At 36.0% G+C, this 23,122-nt stretch overlaps 1 protein-coding gene and 1 long non-coding RNA gene across 2 annotated transcripts in view; one reads left to right on the forward strand and one right to left on the reverse strand.

Moving 5' to 3' along the window:
* Positions 1–16,171, reverse strand: part of LOC131690326 (putative fatty acyl-CoA reductase CG5065) — a 51,713-nt gene extending 35,542 nt beyond the window's left edge. Inside the window, exon 1 of the mRNA XM_058976020.1 lies at positions 15,536–16,171. The gene's annotated coding sequence lies outside the window, so the exon portion shown is untranslated. The remainder of the gene's footprint in view (positions 1–15,535) is intronic.
* On the forward strand, positions 10,340–11,626 carry LOC131690327 (uncharacterized). Its single transcript, XR_009305567.1, has 4 exons — positions 10,340–10,512; positions 10,583–10,674; positions 10,730–10,853; positions 10,910–11,626. It is a non-coding gene; the product is annotated as an uncharacterized LOC131690327 (long non-coding RNA).
* Positions 16,172–23,122: the final 6,951 nt, after the last annotated feature.

The following is a 23,122-nucleotide window of genomic DNA, read 5'->3' on the forward strand; positions in this document are numbered from 1 at the left end:
GACTGGGAAGAATCTTTGGCTATTCTATGAAAAAGGAATACGGCGAAAATTCACCACTTTTACTAAACACACTATCGAGCAGAGATCGAACATGCGTTTTCCGAGTTTACGTCGTCACAAATTCCTAACTTTTTCGTACGACATATGACCATACGACGCTGATACTGAGACAGACACAATACTCAACCAAATAAAAGAATCCGGTAGGCAATATGCGTGGGACGAAAACTAGCTTATTCAAAGTTCCCCGTGACTTTTCGTCGGTTCCGATAACATGGGCATGCCACAGACTCTTGTGATCCTCACTTGATAAAATACCGAGACATTCTGACCCCTGAAGGTAAAAGACAAAGAGTCGTCGGGAAACTCTAGGTTTGCACATATGACCCAATTCTACGCTTTTCGAAACGTTGCTTTTTCTTCCTCGAGCACTATAGCCCTAAATGATAAAAAAAATACTTCATATCTTTCAGCCTCTTGCTAATTGTATGTCATTATAACAGTATAATAAACAATATGAGAAACATAATTCAGTATTCAATTAACTTAATTTTAATCAATTTTATTCCATAGTTCTTGATTCTTTCCGTGAAGCAAAACGTCAATCAAAATTAGTCATCATTTTGAAATATTGAAATAACATAATATTTCTAACGATGAACTGGTTTAAATCCACAATGAGCATTTGAATTCCAGTTGTTTGTGAACTGGCTGAAAAAGTTGTATAACGGCCAGAGCCGTCGAGAGACGCGCCAGAACCAAAGGCTGGTATTACTGACCGGCCTTCTAAATCTACTTATTTGAATCTAGATTAGAGGAATAGTATATTTTCAACTGTTCAAATCAATCTCTGGATCTGTTGTTCAAGAATAAAAACAGGTGACTGTGAAACATTAACACAGCCGTGATTGATTTCAAAGGCTTTCCTACCCGTTCAACGCTTAGCGAGGTTGAGCATCTGGTGCTGGTGGATGAATTGAACTAATTTCGCACATAACAATTGAGTTCTTATAGAAGCATCTTTGGCAAGGCCCAAAATCACCATTCTATGTAAAACAATTCCTTTTTTCTATAGCTACACGGTAAAAACTAGCTTCACTGCCGACAAATTGTGTTACAACTGAGTTTTTGGAAATGACCTTTAAGACTGGGAAGGTGGAAGTGAAGCAATTACTAAAAGTGCAGAAAGTGCTCAATCTTGCAAAAGTTAACATCCTGCAAATGCATCACATCAAACATTAACCAAGAAGAGACATGCGTTTCGCAGAGCACCATGCAGCGCACCAACGAATGCGACAATGTTAACTACACACCAAAAAATATGAATTTTATCGTTGACGTAATTGAAAACATGACACAATTTACCAAACCGTAATTCACGAAATGACGAAACATTACCGTGTTGCGTTTAATTTTACATGAAACATATACTTTACATGCGCAATGACATAAAACTACGCTTACTGCCATTCAGAACAAACGCCATATGAGGAGTAAAATTACATGATTTACGAAATTCAATGTCATGTAAAATTAAAATCAAATGTAAAAGTAAGTCATTTTTATGCTCGTATATGTCATGGTCGGGATACGTAAATTTGCACTATTTTTTCTAGGTGTGTACAGCATCCTCTTATATATAGATAACGGCTCTAGAGATGTGCGCTTTTTCTTATGCCAAACCACAAACGGAAGTGATCGGATACGTTCTCCCGTGCCCTCGCATTTCTGTTTATTGCTCTACTGTTTTCTTCGAAAATACGTTGAATTGGCTTCTAAAGATTTCGTAGTGTATTCCGTCGATTCGAGCAATAAAACTTGGTTTTATGACCTCGTATATAAAGTAGACAACTCTCTTAAAAACGATTATTTTAACAAATGTCAAATATCAAATAAGGATACTGTATCCACAATAAGTGTTCAAATTTTCAAGTTAATTAATTAAAATGCCTTCGTCGTATAACAATGTAATAAGGTGAATTGATACAAAAAAATTACATTTACTATTTTTATTACTCTTCTATGAATATCGAAATTTTTCTCCTATCTTCCGTCCATTCAGTTTTAATGTCAGGTAAAAATGCGGGCCCCCAAATAGGTCCCGGGCTCCGGGGTAATTACCCCCTCCCTCTCATCGGGCCGGCTAACGTCTTATGCAATTGTAGCCAGGCTGTAACACAAGTTGCACGCTGAGACAAGCGTCCCAAGTATGGATGAGACTTTCTGTCCTTTCTGAGATTGACAGCATTAAAACAAATACACCAAATCATTGTTTTCAATAAAAACTCTCTGTTCTCTACTCTAGAGTAAACACTCAACAACATTTTTGATTGAAATTATGATGAATCTGTTTTTCGTGAAGTGAACAATACCTATGGTGCAGTAGGAAACATATATTTTTTCGCCATTATGAAAGGTTGCCAAAGTTATCTGCACGAAATCTGATGGACGCTCACTAATATTAGTTTATTTTATGCATTTTTAAAAAGACTCACGACTCTGTTAAGCTAACGTATTGAGCCGTGTCAAATAATCTAACCATGTATCAAAAATTGGTACTGACTTTCAGATCCTTACTTTTCGAACAAATTAATCCACAGACTAACAGACATAACACTACGAGGAAATCTCTTTAAAAATCTCAATCCGCTTTTTTCCAGAACATTAGCTTCACCTTTTATACACGGACCAGAGCGTTACTCCTCAGGCTTGGGAACAATTTTTTGCTAGTGGTCTGTCCCCCACATGCTTGTTCTTATGTCAATGGCACCATCATCGAAAATGCGGCCACAGTCCCAACTGTAAATATATTTAAAATGACCACTAAAGCGGACTAAGCACTGATTTCTAGTGTTATGTCTGTTGGTCTATGTATTCAATCGTCGGAGAAAACTTGTACCAGTATGTCCAGTAGGTAAATAAACTTGGCCGAAAAGACTCATAAATCATACATGATACTATAGAGCATACGTTTTTTGCAGTAAATTTATCGTCTTTCATACATACAATGAAATGCTGAGTTTTGTCATCACCAACTTTCTTGAAAAAAGTATTTAGGTATACCACTTTGTTAAAGTATATCTGAAGGTTTCCTTTCGACATTGGCAAAAAAGAATTAGGTATGTCAATCACTTTTTTAACATTATAAAGGGCGAACTAGATTATAAAGTTAAATCATATGGTCATTCCGTAAATTTAACATTTCTAATGGATTTGCCTTTTAAGACTGTTGAAAAACATTATGCATATCTGTCAGCTAAAGTAAGAAATGAAATGAAATTCGGTCTAAACTTGATGTTGCACCGCAATTATTGCAAATGTTTTGCAAATTCATCATATTGTTGTCGACATAGTTTTCGAGAACAGCTATAGGCTCATGGCGGTGCACTAAAACAATATAACCATTCCGTGAGTGAATCACATAAAGGTTTATCGTATGCCTTTAAAATTACGATATTATGGGATTGAAAAAATGTTTCAGATGTAATACCAAATCACCGCCTGTGCATGACTGTGCTGGCGACCTTGAAGAGTATTGAGGAAGCGGTAAAACACCTTGCCAAAGCCATATTGCCATATAAAATAGATAGGCGTTAGTCTTCATCATGAATTAAATATAAAGTATGTATCGCTATTGGCAAAATTATTTAATTACCAACAATAAAGCATTTGACGAAAACTGGTACAAGTACGGTTCAATTAGCCAATCAACAGAGGATTATCGAGGTGCACCAAAAAAGTAGAAAGCGTTACGTATGTTAGATTCGTTTTTATTTTTAGTATCATATTAACAACAATGGTTTCGGTCTGGTGGTGTATCCGGCTAATAAAATAGCTCAATGACTTTTGTTATTTGGGTTCCATTTCTAAATCTTGCAGATGAGTCAAGTTTTTTTATATCTTCGTTCTCATGGATTCGATTCAAATGAGTTGCAAAATATCTCGGCAATTCAATACAATCAATTAAAATAATAAATAGCAACATCGAATCTTGCCAATAAAATATTTTATCTATCAAGGATAGCATTTGTTTTGTGTTCGTGATAGAGTATATAGCTATACCGTAGTTAAATCATCATCGGTGCTCTTCGGTAACGAGTAACCTTCTGGTTAGAAGACTATGCATACTAAACAGTGAAAGATCTTATTCGTTGACCAATAGTCACATCAAGATAATTAAAATGACGACTCAGACGACAAGGTCAACTTTGCTAACCTTTTTTTGGCTCAACATAGGTGGCTTCGATAGCTATAAACTTTGTGAATACATTTTATACGATTTAAAACCAGTATAAAATAACTATTGGAGAATGAACATGAACCTACTAATCTATGAAAACAAAGTGTGAGAATAGCTACGCAGTACGTGTGGTGTGAAAACCTGATCTACTAGAACACTAATTTAACTCGATTTTCTCGGTGAGTTATTTAGAATGTATCGTATTAAATAAAATAGCAGTAGAAGTGAATTGTTTTGCGCTCATTTTATTTTACATCGTGTACAAGATGAATGGCGATATTTATGTCAAAGCCGTCTAGTTTCGTAACCGTCATAATTGCTGTCAGTGATTGATAGCTCTAAACTGACATAACGCCGACCGTTATTATTAGCTGCAGTGCAAAACACGTGCTGATGAGCTAGATATTAAAGATAGAACGACACGTCATTTTATGTCGTGATTGTGCAGAATACATAAGTAATGCTTACACAGTAGTGCAGTCATTAATTATATTATTTAATTATAGTTTTATTCTTGAACTGGTGAATAACTTTGTCTGAAATCAGCAGAATGTATTCCTCAGGTTCCATTTTATAACTTCTAGATAAGTTTACCTTCGCATCGGGTGTTAAATTGTCATTATAATAAATCCTACCTGTTCTACTATCTTATAACAAGCGCAATTTAGCACATTTTGAGAAAAACGATTATTGAAGTTTGAGATTGAATGTCTTGAAGCTTTAGAATGGTAGAAACAATTCATTGAAGACAATTTATGCTTCTTTCTATTCTGTATCAATCTCTCAAATATAGCGCAGATCGGTTGACTATATTTAAAGTTTTTGCTAAAAATGTTAACAAAAGTCGCAAATTTGTATGACGTGTCATAATTGTATATTTTCTATACAAATAAATCATTAAATTTTAACTTTTATTCATATCTTCGGCTTAATTTGGTCTAGAAACAATCGGTGAGATACATTTTAATGAAAATTGGTCAAGGGATCTAGAAAAAATGGTCATTTTTATTTACAGTAATGACATACGTGCCAAATTCCAGCTAAAAGCTAAAACAGTATTTCTACACATGAAAACATGCAAAATTTCAGTACAACTTGATAAAGTCCCAAGATGCAGTGATTTGAATAAAAAAAATCACTATTTCACCTTTCTCGCTTAACTCAGTAACCAATCTGAATTTCGAAATTCTGAAAATGCTACTTTGTAGAGATTATTCAGACAAGTAATGTGGAATATCAAACTCAGATTATCCCAAAGTGGGGTTGGTCATAAGATAGCAAAACAGCGACGAAATGGAAATTCGGATGCTTAACAGTATGTGTATACAGATCTTCCTATGCATCTTCACATTTTTTCTACATGTTAGAAAAATGGCATGAGCCAACGTCTAATATAATGTCAAATATAATGTCATATTTACAAGTAAATATTAGTTCCCAAGTAATAATTGAAGCTGTATAGCACACTATCGCTATTCTTTTGAGTGACTATAAAATTGTTATAAAACTACAATTTTTACTAAGAAGTTGCTCTGGAACTGTAAAAAGGGTTAACAAATAAAGCAATTATAGGGGTGAACTTTTCTATTTAATAGCTCTAAATAATTAAAACTGCTAATGCAATAAGCAAAAACTTGCATGCAAGTAAATACAAGAAACCTTCTTGCAAGAAATAGCAGATCGATATCGGACTAACGCCAAACCAAAGTCGGACCAACATGAGACTTATGTTGGATAAATGCTAGATTTATGCCGGGCCATTGTCAGATCATCGCAGGACGGCAAGTATGTAGGAACAACAGTATGGGATTGGCGTATAGGTTGGGACAGCACGATATTTTCGTTCCTATGTAGTGTTGCCATCTGGTATTTTTAGCACATACTATTTTCGATCGTAGCTCACTTTTTATGCCAAATTGAAATTATAGTTCATTCTTGTCACAGCTGCACTAGGCAGTGTAAAAAAAAGTGCGAAAAATATTATGTTGTGCTGATTTTTGGGCAATCCTAAATTGAATTTCTTTCATAGAAATTGCAACGTAAATAATTTTAAAATGTTAAGAAGTAACTGAAATGTTATTACCGATGAAGGTTTTGCATTTGCTTCATTGGATTTTTTTTTCTTCGAACAATTGATTGGGACAAACGAGTCGTATAGGTTGGGGGTGGACACCATGCAGTAACGCATGCGTACAAGATTGCGTACAAGTTTTACATGTTAAAACTGTGAATCAAATTAACTTTGACAAATGGAAGTAAATAAGTAAGTAAATAAGTCTTTCAGTTACTTATTTTTATTCTGAAATAACGATTAACAAATAAATATTAACCAAAAAATAAATATAGTGCATTAAAACTTAAATTGTCTTTAATTATCTAAATTATCTATTATTGTTCTAAATAAGGTTGTTTGCTCCAACCTATACGACACATTTTTTTTGCCTTTTTGCCGTTATGCGGAAAATTAATCCTGAGTCTTATTTAAAATTGCAAGTAAACCTCTTCTATTCGCAGACATTAAGCCATATAATATATCTACAAAATGATGCACTACAAGCTAAAAAATATTATCATGGAAACAAGATATCAGCTTCTAAACAAACCCGTTCCAACCTATACGACATTCCCCTACTGTCGAGTGGGCATGGGTCCATTGATAATATTACTTCGATAACACTGCTAAATAAAATATTTTTTGGGAGCAGAACGAATGGCAAAAGTTTGGGGTCTCAGGAAACCCCAATGGCGAAGAAATTTTTAAAAAGAATTGAAACGGGGATTTACAGTTTAAAACCAGAGTTTGTATAGATAACTAGAGTGGTTTATAGGGATGATATCAATAAGAACGGCCATTTTTAATGTTTGCACAATGTTTTATATAAAATGGTTATTATGCATCTACGGATCTATGTATTTTTTGGCTCAATTGTACATCATTAAAGGGGTGCAGCGTTCGAATATTGATTTTTTAATATTCGAAAAAATCCAAATTGGGGAGTAAATGAAATGTTGAAAATCGAAATTTTTTTGATCATGATATATCCAAAAATAGCATGAAACATCAACAATTCAAAATTTTTAAAATTTTAAAATATTAGGTTTAAAAAAAATGTAGTATCCAAGGATTTAAAAATTTGCTGCATTCCATCGGAACATACCGAACAAGGCAAAAATTCCTAAGTGGGCCTAAATCCAATCCGCGCAATACACCTATGACATTAGACATCGCCTATCACCGTGCAAACAAGCAAAGCGCAAATGGTGTCAACGATGCAGGGGGGCAACCGACAGGCAGATCGATGAACGTTTGTATTCTGCTTTGTGTGTGAACATGAACATTTTTGACCACCGAATTTTCCCAACGAACTGGGCTTAAGAGCAGAACAAATCCAAATGATGGCAGAGGTCTAGGGTTCCAACTAAATCATTGTGAAGAAATTTTTGAAAAAATTGGAAAGGAACTTTACAGTTGAAAATCAATGCTTTATGAAATAAAAAAATGATATCTTCTAGGTGAAAATGAACACTTTTGGCCATCGAATTTTCCCAAAAAACTGGGGTTGAGAGCAGAACAAATCCAAATGATGGTAAGGGTTTGGGGTTCGAACCAAATTATTATAAAGAGAAAAAATGGAAAGGGACTTAACAGTTTAAAAACAAAGTTTGCTTGGAAATTAAAAAAATATCATCTTCCAGGTGAAAATGACTATAGTAATAACTTTGGAATTGGTCACTCAATGGAAACTCAATCAGATTAGGGGACAGCTATATTCCGCCGGAACATATCGAATGTGACAAAAATACTTTAGTAGGCCTAATCCAATCCGCGCAATATTCTTATAACATTAGACATCGCCTATCACCATGCAAACAGACAAAGCACACGTGGTGTCAACGTTTGCATTCAGCTTTGTGTATGAACATAAACATTTTTGACCATCCAATTTTCCCAATGAACTGGGCGTGGAAGCAGAGCAAGTCCAAATGATGGCACCGGTTTACGGTTCCAACTAAATCATTGTGAAGAAATTTTTGAAAAAAATGGAAAGAAACTTTACAGTTTAAAACCAAAGGTAGCATGAAATTTCATAAAAAACATCTTCCAAGTGATTTTTTTTCGTTCTGCTCTCCGTACAACGTAAATCAGCACATCATCTGATAAAATAATGTTGGTATTAAATTCTCCTAGAATTATGCAGATTTAACCTTTTGAACAAATTTCGTTTGAAATTTAATGTCTTCAGCAAAGTTTTTGAGACGCCTCTTACAAAAAACTTTGTTGATGACATGAATCCTCCCTGTGTTTATGGTATCGAAACATATAAGGCCATTTGTGAAAGAAAACTTTTGAAAGGAGTTATTTTGAAATAACCGTACATGGCTAACCTCTTCTGTTGTTTATAAACAATAAAATTATAATTTTGTCCGAGGCATGAATATTTGTAGCTTAAAATAAAAAATTGTTTTCAGATAATATAAATTCGTAAATATAATGAAATCGATCATGCAATGCACGAATTCATTCGTGAAACGAAGTATTTTCGTGCATTGTAAATAGTAGGTTTCGTTCATTTCATGAACAAGAATGGCCGCTTGGTGAACGAAAGCTTTCGTAAATTTTACACATAAAATGTACACTGCACGATTGTTATCGTTGATAACGTCAATATTTTTCGTGAATGAAACGAAATGTTTTGTTTCTTTTAATAAACGTGTGTGCATATTACGAACGATTTCGTTGGTCGCACGAATTCATTTCGTTTATGTTAGAAAAGTGTTCGTATTTATTATCCTCTTATTGTTTCGATCTTTTGGGATCGATTTTTGGCAACATCGATTTTTTTAATTTAAAAAATCGATGTGGCCAAATCGATAATGTGGTACGAAGAAATGGCCGCCCTATGAACGAAAGTTTTCGAAAATTTAACGACATTTCGAAATGAAATGATTCGTTTATTTCAATAAATGTTTATGTATATGATGAACGATTTCGTTGGTCGCACGAATTCATTTTGTTTATCTTAGAAAAGTTTTCGTATTTATTTGCCTTTTTGTTTTCAGTTGATCATTTGGGATCGATGCTTGACAACATCGATTTTTTATGATTTAAAAAAATGGATGTGGCCAAATCGATTTTACTGTGGTACGAAGAAATGGCCGCTTGATGAACGAAAGTTTTCGTGAATTTTACTTATTTTGTTTACATTGCACGAATGTAATCGTTGATAACGATATTATTTTTCGTGAATGGAACGAAATGTGTCGTTTATTTTAATAAACGTTTATGTATATTGCAATCGAATTCGTTGGTCGCTTTCGATCTTTTAGGATCAATGCTTTGACAGCACCGATTTTTTTATTAATTAAAAGGATCGATCTGGCAAATTCGATTCTATTTCAAGCTGCTCATCATTATTGAGGACTAGAAAGATTGTGGCGTGAAGAAATGAACGCTTGATGAACAAAAGTTTTAGTAAATTTTACTTATCTTGTTGATAACAACATTATTTTTCGCGAATGAAACGAAATGATTCGTTTATATCGATAAATGATTGTGTATATTAAGAAGAACTTCGTTGGTCGCACGAATTCATTTCGCTCATCTTAGTTGAAAACGACATTATTTTTCGCGAATGAAACGAAGTGTTTTGTTTATTTAAAAAAAAAACATCTGTGTAACTTACGAACAATCTCGTTGGTCGCACGAATTCATTTCGTTCATCTAAGAGAAGTTTTCGTATTTAATAGCATATTATTTTGACATTGCTCTGGCAGAGAAAAACTCAAACTTATTCATACAAAACTGACGAGCAGTTCGCGCTGGCTCAACTGAATCCATACTGCTCCGAATTCCGGATCAACTGGAAGCGGAAGAGTGTAACGTTTCAATTTTTGCGTGTACATGTCGAATGCAAAGATTAAACACCTTTCACATTTTGACACATCTTACAAATAAACCGTCACACGCCCTTTTGAAAAAACGATGCACCAAAAATGACGCATCGAGAAATGTCAAACGACAAACGAAAATGAAAATGAGAGAGACATTTCCGCTTAAACTCTACATCGACAAATGTCACATAGAGAAATTGAGAGGAATATTTCCGCTGGAATCAGCAGTGACACAAGACCAAGAAAAGCTGATCGTCGTCATTTCATGTGCCAGTGTTAAGCCGTGCGGGTGTGTCTGGAGTCTCCGTCGCCAAACATAGTCTTGGCACATGCGACAAAGCCAAGTGGCATATAAGCTGCAAAGATTGATATAAAGACAGGTAATTAAGCAGTAAATAATGTGAGAGAAAGTAACCTTCACAAGTGTCGCATGTATACTCTCATTCTTAGGAAGAGTTCGTTCCGTTCGGCCGGCAAAAACCTTGCGAGAGAGCAGCCTGTCAGAAAGGACGCTGAGGAGTGGTGCAAAAGCACACGGAAAGGTAAATGTTTTCTATCTTGACGAGCTGGTCGTGAATAAAGAAAATTACATTTTAGAAAACAAATAAGGCTTCAGCACGAACCACGTGCAAGGCAAGCAGCGAGCCGAAAAAGAGTCTGAAAGAAAGGATTGATTTCCGGCGAGAACCGCAACCATCAGACAAATCGCCCCAAGGCAAGGGTAAGACCAAATCAGGCCATATCAGTAGAGGAACTAGCTGACTGTGTTCCCTGTAGGGCGGTTTTTTCTTGTTTTTCTTTCTCCAGAGACGGACGGCACGGAACGGGACGTTTTTCTTGGCCAAATACCGGGTGACTCCTGCACGGGCTGAGCACGAAACAAACAACGGCACGGATCGGAGTGATACACTTGTCAAGCCAGCGACAAACGACGCACATCGAGTGGATACAATTGTCGTTTCAGGCGCGAAGGAAGGCGCAAATATAGCCGACACATTCATCGCGCACGCAACGGACTTCGACAGGGATCGAGCCAACGCATCTGGCGACCCTGAGATAAACGACGGCACAGATCAACTCGGCGCGACTCACACGAACGAGCCAAGCGTTGGTACGCAGGGCGTCGGCGTGAGACAAGGAGTGGAAGCATTCCACTACTGGAGTGAAAAGACGGGGGATTGGCCGCCCGTATCGAACGACTGTTTCCTGAGCCGACGGAGGCGAGCTCAGAGTCATCGTCACGATCCTACGATACCGTGTGACGTCGAGTGCAGACATGTCGATGGTGAGTACGCTCCATCACTGGGGATGAAGGCGAGGAGTAAGCTGATAGAGTGAGCGGAGATTAGGTTCAGATCGAAGTGGAAAATGGTGGAGGAATAAAGTGAAGGAGGAGTGATTAGAGGAAGAGTGTAGAAGATAAGAGCATGACTTGGGGCGTGTGAAACTGTGTCACAATAAATTTATGTATGAGCAAATTTTGTGGTTCTTTATTGGTATGTGGAAATGCAACAAGAGGTTTAGGAAATCTTCCTGAAACCGGTGGACATGGATACGGCTACTAAATAGTCAGACCGAGACCGTCGTAGTGATCAACAATTATCTGACATATAGCAACAATGACTCCATATTGAAGCTCTATTGACGTTGACGGTTTGACGAATGGTGCTCGTAAATATTATGAAGATATTCGTATAAGGCAGCGAACACTTCGTTTGCCGAACGAAGCTGTTTCGCAATAAGCCAACTAAAGTCGTTTCGTGGTTTTCACGAAAAACTCGTAATAAAAAATAAATGTGTTTCAATAAAACTACGAACGATTTATCATATGACGAAAAATTCGTATATTTTATGAAAATTATTTGTACGAAACTAATGCCTGGGGATTTACGAATGTATTCTATCAGTGTAGGATTAAAGAAAATGTAGTAAATATTGTTTTATAACTTGATATGCTCCATACATGTAGCTTTCATATCTTCAGCAAAGTTGTTTTGATTAAAATAACGTCCAATACACGCCCTACCATGTTTACTCATCTAACGTGGTGCGCGGCAAATAGTTGCTGAAGTTGTTGAAATTTATCCGTTCAATGCTTACGCACCAATGCTTCAGATTGAAGTTTATCTTTACCAGAGTAGTAGAAAATTCTTTAAACCACCATTGACAGAAATAGGTCGTTTCCTGATTACGGCTACGATTTCAATGCCGAATAAAATGCTGAACCTGTTTTCTAAAAGCCAAAAAACTATTCGCATCTCATGAATATATAACTCACCTACGACGTCGGCGTCGCATCAGCTGCGTACGACGTGGCTGGAAATGACGCCGTGACGCTGTCACTGAGAATCTTTTTTTCTCATAGCGACAAGCCAATAACCTAGCATTTTTATTTACTAATGATGACAGTCCATTTTCGAAGTCATCCGGAATAGCACTAATGATGATTCGAAATTTCCCAATGACCGTGTGATTTCTTCGCTAATGGCTGCTAGTGTGCGTGTGGGTAGAAACCGTGGCGGAAGAACATTATGTATACTAAGCCGTAGCAGTGTGAACCGAATGAACGAAGCTGCTCATGGCGGAATTTCCAGCGAAGCGCCATGTTTGCAATGCTAACGATGTGCATGTTGCATGATGCAGTATCTCGTTAGTTCTTAGTGAATTGAGCAAATATATTACAGCGTTAAAAATGCACACACAACATTAACAGTGATAAGTTTTAAGCATTTGAGTTCTTCGTGTGGATCGTGTTGGTGGTATCTACTTCATTAAGCACATACAAGAACAACGTTTTGCCCTAAATGAGTTACGTTATGGTCATGAACTCTGCTAGGATGTCAAGAAAAAGTTAATAGTTAAGTAGATGATTAAGTACTCTTGTTAATGGGTTGTACATACATTATTGTCCATTGCACTGGTACGAGCGAAGTGCATATGTTTCGTCTATATGGAGCTCCCAGTATATAAATAAATTACCAGAGTACTGAACAAAAGCCAGGTTTTTGTGTTCAGTAAATATAAAATTGCACGCTTAATTCACTAAACATAACATTAAAATTGAGTTTTTTAATGAGGTTAAAAAAATCAATTCGTGTATTTCATAAGTTTGCGGGTTTAACAAGAGCTTTGGATGACTTATTTGGCTTTGGTTTGGTATAAAGGAGTGTATACGATACATGGGGGCACATTTTCTCGGGAATTCTGAACAGTGGTGAGAATGCGTGTGATCAAACCAATTTTCTCATACATAACAAGAGCAGACAGGGCAGATTCCTACGTGCCAATTATGGGTAGGGCAGATTCTTACGTGCCAGTTCTGTACGAAGACGCTACACCTCGGAAAACTCTGCGCAGAAATTGTTAAGGAAAATCCAACCAATCCAACTACGCTAAACCACAAATAGCTGCAAAACCAACATCTACGGATCAAGCAGTAGCAGATATCCATTCAACAACGATCTCCTCTAATGTCTCTAAGCCAACAACAACAAAGAAGCGAATGATGAAAAACACGGACATACAATGGCGACCCATAAGACTAAGACACAAACGAGATCATCCAACCGCAAACAGCAGGAAAGTAGTACAGATGAGGATATAAACGTAAACGATGACGCGAAAGAACACAAATCAATCGAACCTCAAGTTGCAGTGGACAACACTGAAAATATTTCGTCGCCTAGAAAAAGGATCTCAACACGCAGAAGCAAGATGAGCCTGAAAGAGTCAAATAATAAAATTCATCTGTTCTTTTTTTTAATTTATTGCGAAAGAAAAATATAATCGGCCTCGTCCAATGCGTCTGAGAACAAAAAAATTAGGGTCTGATGTCAACTAGGAGATAACATTATCATCTTTTAAGGTGACATAATTTATGAAGAAAAATCTCGGCAGCTGGCTGATCAGAGCAAATAATACATGATAACACAGCAGTTAGCAGTCCTAATAATAAATTTCCTCATTCCATGATGCATTTATATATTGTAGAAAATTCCTCCATCTCTAATGACCACGTGTACTGGACTAACACCCCTTTCTTAGCTAGTAAATCTGAATTTGGTCGTAGCCGACGTCGATATCGATTACCAATCCGGCATTCAAACGTATTGCTTAATGTAAAGTATTTGTGAACAGTTTAGAAACAACGAGTAATCCCCTATGCTTATATTTACGCTTATGCTTGGTAGAAATTAAAATCAAACAACAAAAGAATAGCAGAGCTAGATCGAATTCGTTATCTATCTATTAAATAATCGTCAAAATCGACATTTTTTCTCAATATGAATGATATAAAATATCATCCCTATTAAATTATACATATCAAGTGTTACGTCGTAGTTAAAAAACCACCATTCAACATCGTTCATCATACTCCTAAAAATAAACTAGAAAGTTTTTATGTTAAATTTGCTCATAGATCCGTAGTACACACTCAATTCAGCTCCTTAATTTACCCATAATCTGCCACTTCTGCCAAAAAATAACATTAGAGACTGTTATCTCAGCAAAGTGTTTACTGATGTTCAGCGAAATATTCTTCAAATCTCTGCTAACAAACGTCGTTTCTACTTATATAACAGTAGAAAAAAGCTATTTACCGAGATCTCAGCTGTTCAGATCTCGGGAAAAACGCAAAAAGCTGAGATTCGGCAAAAATAAATACGTAGACCCCTTCGTCATTCTCACACCGCTACATTGATTTTTGTATGTCTTCAACAAGCAAGGCTTACTGGAACTGGAACAGCCTGTATGGAATATTCAATGAATTCTGTGCAGAGCAACTGATACTGTATGTATGTGTCAATGACCTATCAGTAAACTACCCTCTGACGACGATATCGTCGCGAGTTAATATTTCTAAGATTCTACAGATAGTAATCTGCAGCATAATTTAAAACATGCAAAAAATATATGAGCAACTTGGCAATAATAATAATAACAATTATTTCACCGCTATTGAAATTTAATTCAAATGTTTGGAATTTATTTTTTATCATTTTTCGAGACACCAGTATATAAGCTTGTATGCGAAGGTCCAACAACAAATTCCGTTCTTAATAAACATTCTTTTGCAGACTGCAACCAAAAACGTTCGACATTTCTGATTCTCGCGATTTGCGTTATAACTTCGCAAGAACTGAACCTTCCAGGCAGTCGGCTGAATAAAATATCAAAAACTACACCTTACTGCGGATATTGAAATAAATATATTATTAAAATTGCCCTATTTATTAATCACAAAGGGAAAGGAAATTGATTTTTCAAAGAGTAAAGCTTGAAAACGTTTCTTAAAATATTGTTTCACTCTATAATAATTCGAATGTTGAAACTGCAGTAATATACAGATTGGTTAGTGTGTGGAAAATCTCTAATAACATTCAATCTGCGATTCACACTTACCTTTGACTTGTGAGCACTAATTAAACGAAATTGTCTGCGCTTCTGCTACTCAAAAACGCAAAATGTGTTAATTAACTACCGATTTCCTCACTCCAAACTAATGAGGACTGAGCCAGCAAGCGTTCGTGATAGCAGATAACGTTCACCTGTTGCAGTTCCCGTCGACTTCTTTCAAACTTCGCGTGTAACAAACTAACACTTTGTTCCCTATTTTGTTTCAACTATTGGTCTAAGCCCCACTATGCCGACGACCACTTTTACTATGTTTCAACCTATGTATGGAGGATTGTATCACTCAGACTCAGCCGTCTTAAAAGCACTTACTACTGCTACAGCGAAGTGTAATTGCAATTGCCAAACTAGTTGAACAGCCACAGACTCTTTTTCTCTCGCTGCGTGTTGTGTCGTGCCGTCTGCGCTCGTTTGAGTATCGAAAGAAAATCAGCTTCAAGGTGCTTAGATCTGTTTACGCGCGCGCGCTCTGCGAAACAACCTGCTGCGTCTTAGGCCGCCAGAAACCGTCTGGCACAGAACTACAACTACAAACACGTTCTGTACGAGATCGATCGGACCACGAGGAGGGGATGCTATTTTTTTACTGGACCACACGTCTTCACTCACCACTGTTTGGATCGCAACTGAAACATTGGAAAACCAGATCTCGCGAACTTACTTACGCCGACGATGGAAGACACGAACCCGATCCGTTGAAGTCACTGATGCTCAGCTGTTTTGTGTACTAGAAATAGCTTCGCGAATGGTGTCGGTCTCTCGGTATTTTATTTTCGACAGACGCAATCGTTAAAACTTAACGAATGTCGCTAAAATGAACGAAAATCCGCGCAACCGTTTCAACTGTTCGAATAGTCATGAAAGCTGCATGACAGGGTTCAACTATAGGTGTTATACTCATAGTTAGGCGGAAATAATACCTGGAAAATTGGCAGCTCTTATTCCAGTAATAAAGTTTTTGGCATCCCGTGAAATGTTCAAACTTGGGAAAGTCGCACAATGGTACGGGACGGGAAGACCCAATTTTTCTTTTTTTATTGACTATATGTGAGCATTTTTTATTGTTCTGACGACTTTCAACTAGCATTTTTATAGCCACCAAAAAGAGATTACAATAATAAAAAATTGCTTAATTTTATTTTTTATATTACTCCCAAAAAGCTTATACCTAAGGTACATTATATCTATGAAACATTATACCAAACGCCCATTATGCCAATCGTTCATTATACCTATTGTGCATTAGGCCTAATGTACATTATACAAAACGTATTTATGCCTTTCGTCGCGCACCTGTCAAAAATTCCCAAACGGCTTAACCGATTGCCGTAAAAATTTGTACATAGTAGGTATTTGTTATGGAGCGTGTTTGTGTGCTATTGATTGGGGATTATCTGCCCGCCAGATGGCGCTTCGGAACAAATTGTGTTTTCTTCTCATTCCGTTTAAAGTCGCAGCAACGCGCGATGGGTATAAGCTAGTTTCTTATAAAGGAAAAGTATAGAATTCGCTCAAACCTTCAAGATTTTTTCCGAGGCCCGGAGGGTCGAGTCTTATATACCAATCGACTTAGCTCGACGATTTGGGACAATGTCTGTGTGTGTATGTAACGGACAAACTCTCATTCGTGTTTCTCAGCAATGGCTGAACCGATCTTTTCCAAACCAATTTTAAATGAAAGGCCTATCAGCCAGACAGAACGCTATTAATTTGTTTTTGATTCTGATGTTTAGTTCCCAAGATATGAATGTTTGAATGTGTAAAAATGGTGTTCTTTGCAGTTTTTTTAAATTATCTGCCGAAATTGACGACATAGATAAACACTTTATATATCTCTGGACAGCATATACGAATACCTTTCGAACGAGCTATAAATTGTTGAAGTCGAACTATTATCAAAAGAGATATTTATCATTAAATACGGACGAAAGAGATTTTTATCATTTCCCATAGCCCCAAATAAGACCAAAAACAGGCAATCTATTTTTAACGCTAAAACTGCTAATTTTAGGTCAATAGTATCTTCGGGAAATTTGAAGGATGTAATATGGTCTTTCTTTTGGTTTTGTTTTTTTGCTGATTAATCCACCTAAGAGTGAGATATTTTCATAAATTTTCTTGGAAGTGATTGTATTGAAATTCAGCAAATTTGTAGCTCTTACTTTTGCGAATAACTTTACTGAAGACATCAAATATTTATTATAAATATTTTAAAAGTTATAGCTTGTTGTTTGTGGATTATCCTTTGTCACCTATTTATTGTTCAATATAGTAGTAAAGCATTTAAATTAGCCAAACGTATTTCGTATTTCATCGTTAGAAATAACCGCCGAACAATTCCAAGTTGTCTACATGGAACTTATCGATGCCAAAATTTTCATTTGCGCGAACCTGATGACTGCAAAGTTTCTATGTTTCAAACATCGGATCGATCTGAAACATATCTTGGAAAATGAAAAGCGAAATAAACAACTCCAAGCAGTAGCCAAGAGAAGGGTTCGGGATTCAACCCCACCCCTTGCCACCCACCCAAAAAATAATTGATGATGAGATGAGAATAATTCACTGATGCTGACTGACTTCATTCAATATTACAATAATAATTATCAAATCAGTACATTGATAATCTGTCGTTTTAAACATCATGAAAACTTTTGAAAAGTTGTGGGACTGGGATCCTGACCTGTAACTGATCTATTGGTCTTGATGTAACAGTTGTCTAATCACATCAATATCACATACCTGCCTGAAAACATTCCAATAGACACTCATTCCAGAGTTCTGAAATCAATCATAATCCTCAGATTTCCTATCATATTGAGCTAAACTTTTGAATGGATGTACTGTAATATGGATTAGGGTCTTTTTTTTAATAGAAAGCGAAGTTGGAAACACAGAAACATGAAACATAGAACTGCTCACCGAAAAATTGCACAGCATTCAACATTTTCTAAATATGTCTTTATTTTTTTGGGAATGCGTAGAGTTGAGACGAAAACGTAATATGATTAATAACGAGGATAACACTTTCCGAAAGTAATTTAATGAGCTTTTAATTTTTGTTGTGTTACCAATTATATGAATAGGTAAAATAATTGTTCGCAAACAGTAATTAAAGGTCAAGATTATATCATTTTGCAACCGCCAATTGCGGAGGTTTAGTATCTTCGATGAATTTTACAAACGTTAAACAGCACATCATCTGATAAAATAACTTTGGCGTTATATCTTCTAAGAAGTATTTATGGAGAATTTACTCTTTCAACAAATCTAGTTTGAGACTTAATGTCTTCAGCAAAATTTTAGGGAGTGCTATTACAAACTACTTTGGTGAAGACATGAAGACTCCGTGTGTTCAGGGTATCAACATATTTTAGGCTATTTGTACCTTTAAAATAAATTGTTATGATTTTGCTGTTTATGATCTTCTATTATTTATAAACAATAAATTTTACATTTTATCCAAAGCTTGAGTTTGTGAAGCTCTCAATAAAAAATTGTTTAAGATAAAAAAATAGATTAAGAAACATTTCGTAAATATCGTTTTAAAACTCGATACACGGTTTCGGAATTATGCCATTTGGAGATTAAGTTCGATTTTCACCAAACCCCCACCAAATCGAATTTCTAGCTACGCCGCTGACCCTAAGTAAGTAGAAACAAAGTCGTTCTACACTCGTCCACACGAAACTTCTTCGAATACTGCCTATTTATTGCAATACAGTGATGACCCCATTTGAATAGCCCCCGATTTTGTCAGTCTCATATGAAAATATGTTTGATGGGCTCTAGCAGACGAACAAGGATGAATTTGAGTAAACCCTTTTTTGAGCATATTTTTCTTACCTCAAAGATGCAAATATGCAAAAATAAAAAAAAAATCAATTTTTTTAATTTGCGCTAGAAGGCCCTTTAAGAGAAATTTATATTATATAATCAGAAATAGCTATCAGACTAGATCAAGGGAAGGGAAGAATATTTTAACAGCTTCAGTTTATTACAAAGAAGGAAAGAAATATGTCCCGATTTAGTCAATGTCAACTTAAAACACACCATGAGGCTAATAAAAACGGGTCTTTACTGTATTTATTATTCACTGTGTCCCACATCAATAGGTACATCCCATTTTCTGAGGATATTTTCTTTCAATTGCATCGAACTACACCAAATTTTTGGTAGTTTTCAAAAGGTAATTTTATCGACTTCTACCAATATTTTGGTGAATCTATTCCTATTCGTGCGATAGTTTATGTTAAAAGGGTTTCCTAAATTAGTTGGTATACTTAAATGCTTATATGTTGCGGATTGAGAAAATACAGAAATTTTCAGCTTTTTTTCTACACAATATTACAAAAGCTTATTAAACAACTATTCCTAAAATAAGGTTGTAAAAATTAAAAAGTGTTTGAGAATTATTAATAGCTTTAGTAAACAAGGTAGTGACCGTCGCTCCACAACGCAGTTTTTTCCATGACTTGCGGTGAGCACGATTTCTCGAATTGCTGAACTGAAAATTATGGAATAGAAGTTAGTTTTTAAAATTCTTTAAAGATTTAACCCGCCGAAAATCGCGCAAATGGCTCGAGACCCGCTGGTACCCTAAGACGATTTCGTAAGATTTTCAGAGCAGCGTGCACCCAGTTCACTAATACAAGTGACGGAAGGTTATCGAAAAGTTTCGTGGAAACGAAAATTCCAGTGATGATGATTTTCTTTAACGGGTTTCGAGAGTTTTTTATTTGTTCATTTGTTGTTGGCATTGGGATGAGCGATAATAATTCAAATCATAGATACTGCTGGAAAGTCACTTTTAAAAATCGAAATCGAAGTAAAGTTTGAACTATGCATGCATGCACGTCAGAGGTAGTGTGATATCGAGAGCTACAATTTCAGTTTTTAGTTCTCTGTATGTGTTATTAAAAACATCGCGAAACATAAAGTTCTAAATACTCCTAATCGATATAATATCAGAAGAGAGTGATGAGAAATGTCTCATCACACTGTTAGGTGGATTAAAAACGTTTTTACCTTGCGTTGTCTTCGAGAAAGTTTTTGAACAAAAAAGGCTTGGTATTAACATATCAATGATTAATCCACTTAGTAGTGAGTTCTGCAAGATTCAGCATCAGTTTAAAAATGCTCCAATATTCTAGAAAATATAAGAAACTTTGCTGAACATAGAATCCGAACATAAATAATGGAACTTTAAGAAGTAAAACAACTTCCCGTCATATACCACGACAACATCAACTTCAGTAGAATCGACAAAATTTAATTTATTACAAACATTCATCATTTCGTTCAAAATTTGCGGATGAAGGAACAGATGCGAAATACATTATGATATAGAATGTTTTATGTGAATAAGAATATAAAAACCTGTTTTAATCCACCTAGGGGTGAAATTGTGCCTTTCTCATTTGTTTAAACTATACAGATTTTTTTTTGTTATTTTACATTTATTTTCATGCACATATTTGGATCACTGTAAATACACACGACTTGTCGTACTTTCCTCAAAGAATCTCATTAAAATTTTACACGTTCATTGAAAATTTTAGTTTCATTAATCGAAAAACTGATGCATTTCAATGTATTTTTGCTGTAAAATAAATATAATGTAATATCACACGAATGAAAGTGCAAAATTATAGGTTTTTGATGCTCCAATTGAATGCATTGATTTTAACTTAATGTTTACATTCGTATTGATTTACATGCCGTTTAAATTTCATTATTTTTTGTGTGTATGATCCCATGACTGGTTATTTTTTAATTGTCTAGAAATCTGTTATTCCGGTGGATTTCCACAAACCTGATGAGGTACGTGTCGGCGGTGATACACTGGCAACCAAGAGAATATTTATTGATCCTAATCAGCGTTGGTGGTTTGAGAAGGAAGGGGATGACACAAGGGGGGGGGGGGTGAGTAAACTATTACCGGACGCCGTAGTTATGTCCCTGTTTGAGATTTAGAAAACGGATCTTAGTCCAAAAAAATTATGGATTAGGTTATCGATTTTCAGACTGATTGCATAACGTTTCTATAGGAGAAAGGCAAAAAAGGTGAATATAAAAAAGTCTTATATCGGATTCTTTTACTCATAACCTTAATGCAAATGAAATTCTGTAGCAATCCATGTGAATACGGTGTAAATAATTTCGGAGCTACCAGTATACCGGTTTATATGTGAATTTTGCATGTGACTTCACCCTTACCACGGGAGCTGAAGCTTTCATCTGAAATTTAATTTGTGACAATCGAATAAGATATTTATGAGAAGCACATGAGAATTCAATTCAGGTCACTATTTTGATGCTTCCGGTTCCTCGAAATGTGTCCAAAGTGGTTAATGTGGGTTTGATTGGGCATCAGTAAGTTGAAACTATAAATACAAGCACATTCTATGAAGTTTTGCATGTTTTAGATAACATACTGGTACCAATTTATATGGGCATTTCATGCGGACCTCACTCTTTCATCCATAACTCGGGACCTGTAAGTTGGAATTGAATGAAATCCAATAGCAGCCTATGAGAACGTTATACCTTTCATTTGAGATTAAGTTTGATAAAACCGGTTCGTCCATGTACGAGTAACCAATGTGCGATTGTTGGTCGCAGACATACACACATACGCACACATAGACATTTGCCGAGCTCGACGAACTGAGTCGAATAGTATAAGAGACTCAGCTCTCCGAGCTTCGGTTAAACTGTCGATTTTCAAAGTGATTGCATAACCTTTCTATAGGAGATAGGTGGAAAAGTTTATATGGGAAATTCACGTGTGATTAGATTCTTTTACTCATATCTCCTTTACCAGTAGTTCGATACAACTGAAGTTTAGTAGCAATCAATGGGGGTTGCTGTATCTCATTTGCAAAATATGTTGCAATCAAATCAGATATTTCTGAGAAGCAGATGTGAATTCAATTCAGGGACTTTCCACATTCCATAAGTTGCCGGTTCACCCGAAGGTCTCCGGAGTGGTCAATGTGAGTTTGATTCGGCATTAGTGAGCTGAAGCTATAAATCTAAGCAATTTAGAACACATTCTATGAAGTTTTGCATCTTTTAGACAGCAAACTGATTTCGATTTATGTGGGAATTTCATGCGTGACCGCGCACTTTAACCCGTGACTCCGGAACCGGAAGTCGGAATTAAATGAAATTCAATAGCAACCCATGAGAACGTTCTACCATTCATTCGATACTAAGTTTGATATAATCGGTTAGTCCATCTCCGAGTAACCGAGTTGCAATTGATGGTCACATACATGCACACATACATTTGCCGAACTCGACGAACTGAGTCGAGTGGTATAAGAGACGTAGCCCTCCGGCCTCCGGCTAGGAAATCGATTTTCAGCCTGATTGCATAGCCTTTACCAAGGAGTTTTTATTCTCAGGTGATACGATCCTCAAAAACGTCGATCAGCCATGTTGGTTTTTAAAAACGACAGCTAACAACATTGTTTACTATTTCTCTCCATATGTTTGCTTAGATTTCAGGCGGTAAACAAAGTTGTTCGCTGTCATTATTCTTCCCCGCAGTATGCTGCACGCTTACCT

The sequence above is a fragment of the Topomyia yanbarensis genome, chromosome 3 (genome assembly GCF_030247195.1).
Source record: "Topomyia yanbarensis strain Yona2022 chromosome 3, ASM3024719v1, whole genome shotgun sequence".
Lineage (NCBI taxonomy): Eukaryota > Metazoa > Arthropoda > Insecta > Diptera > Culicidae > Topomyia > Topomyia yanbarensis.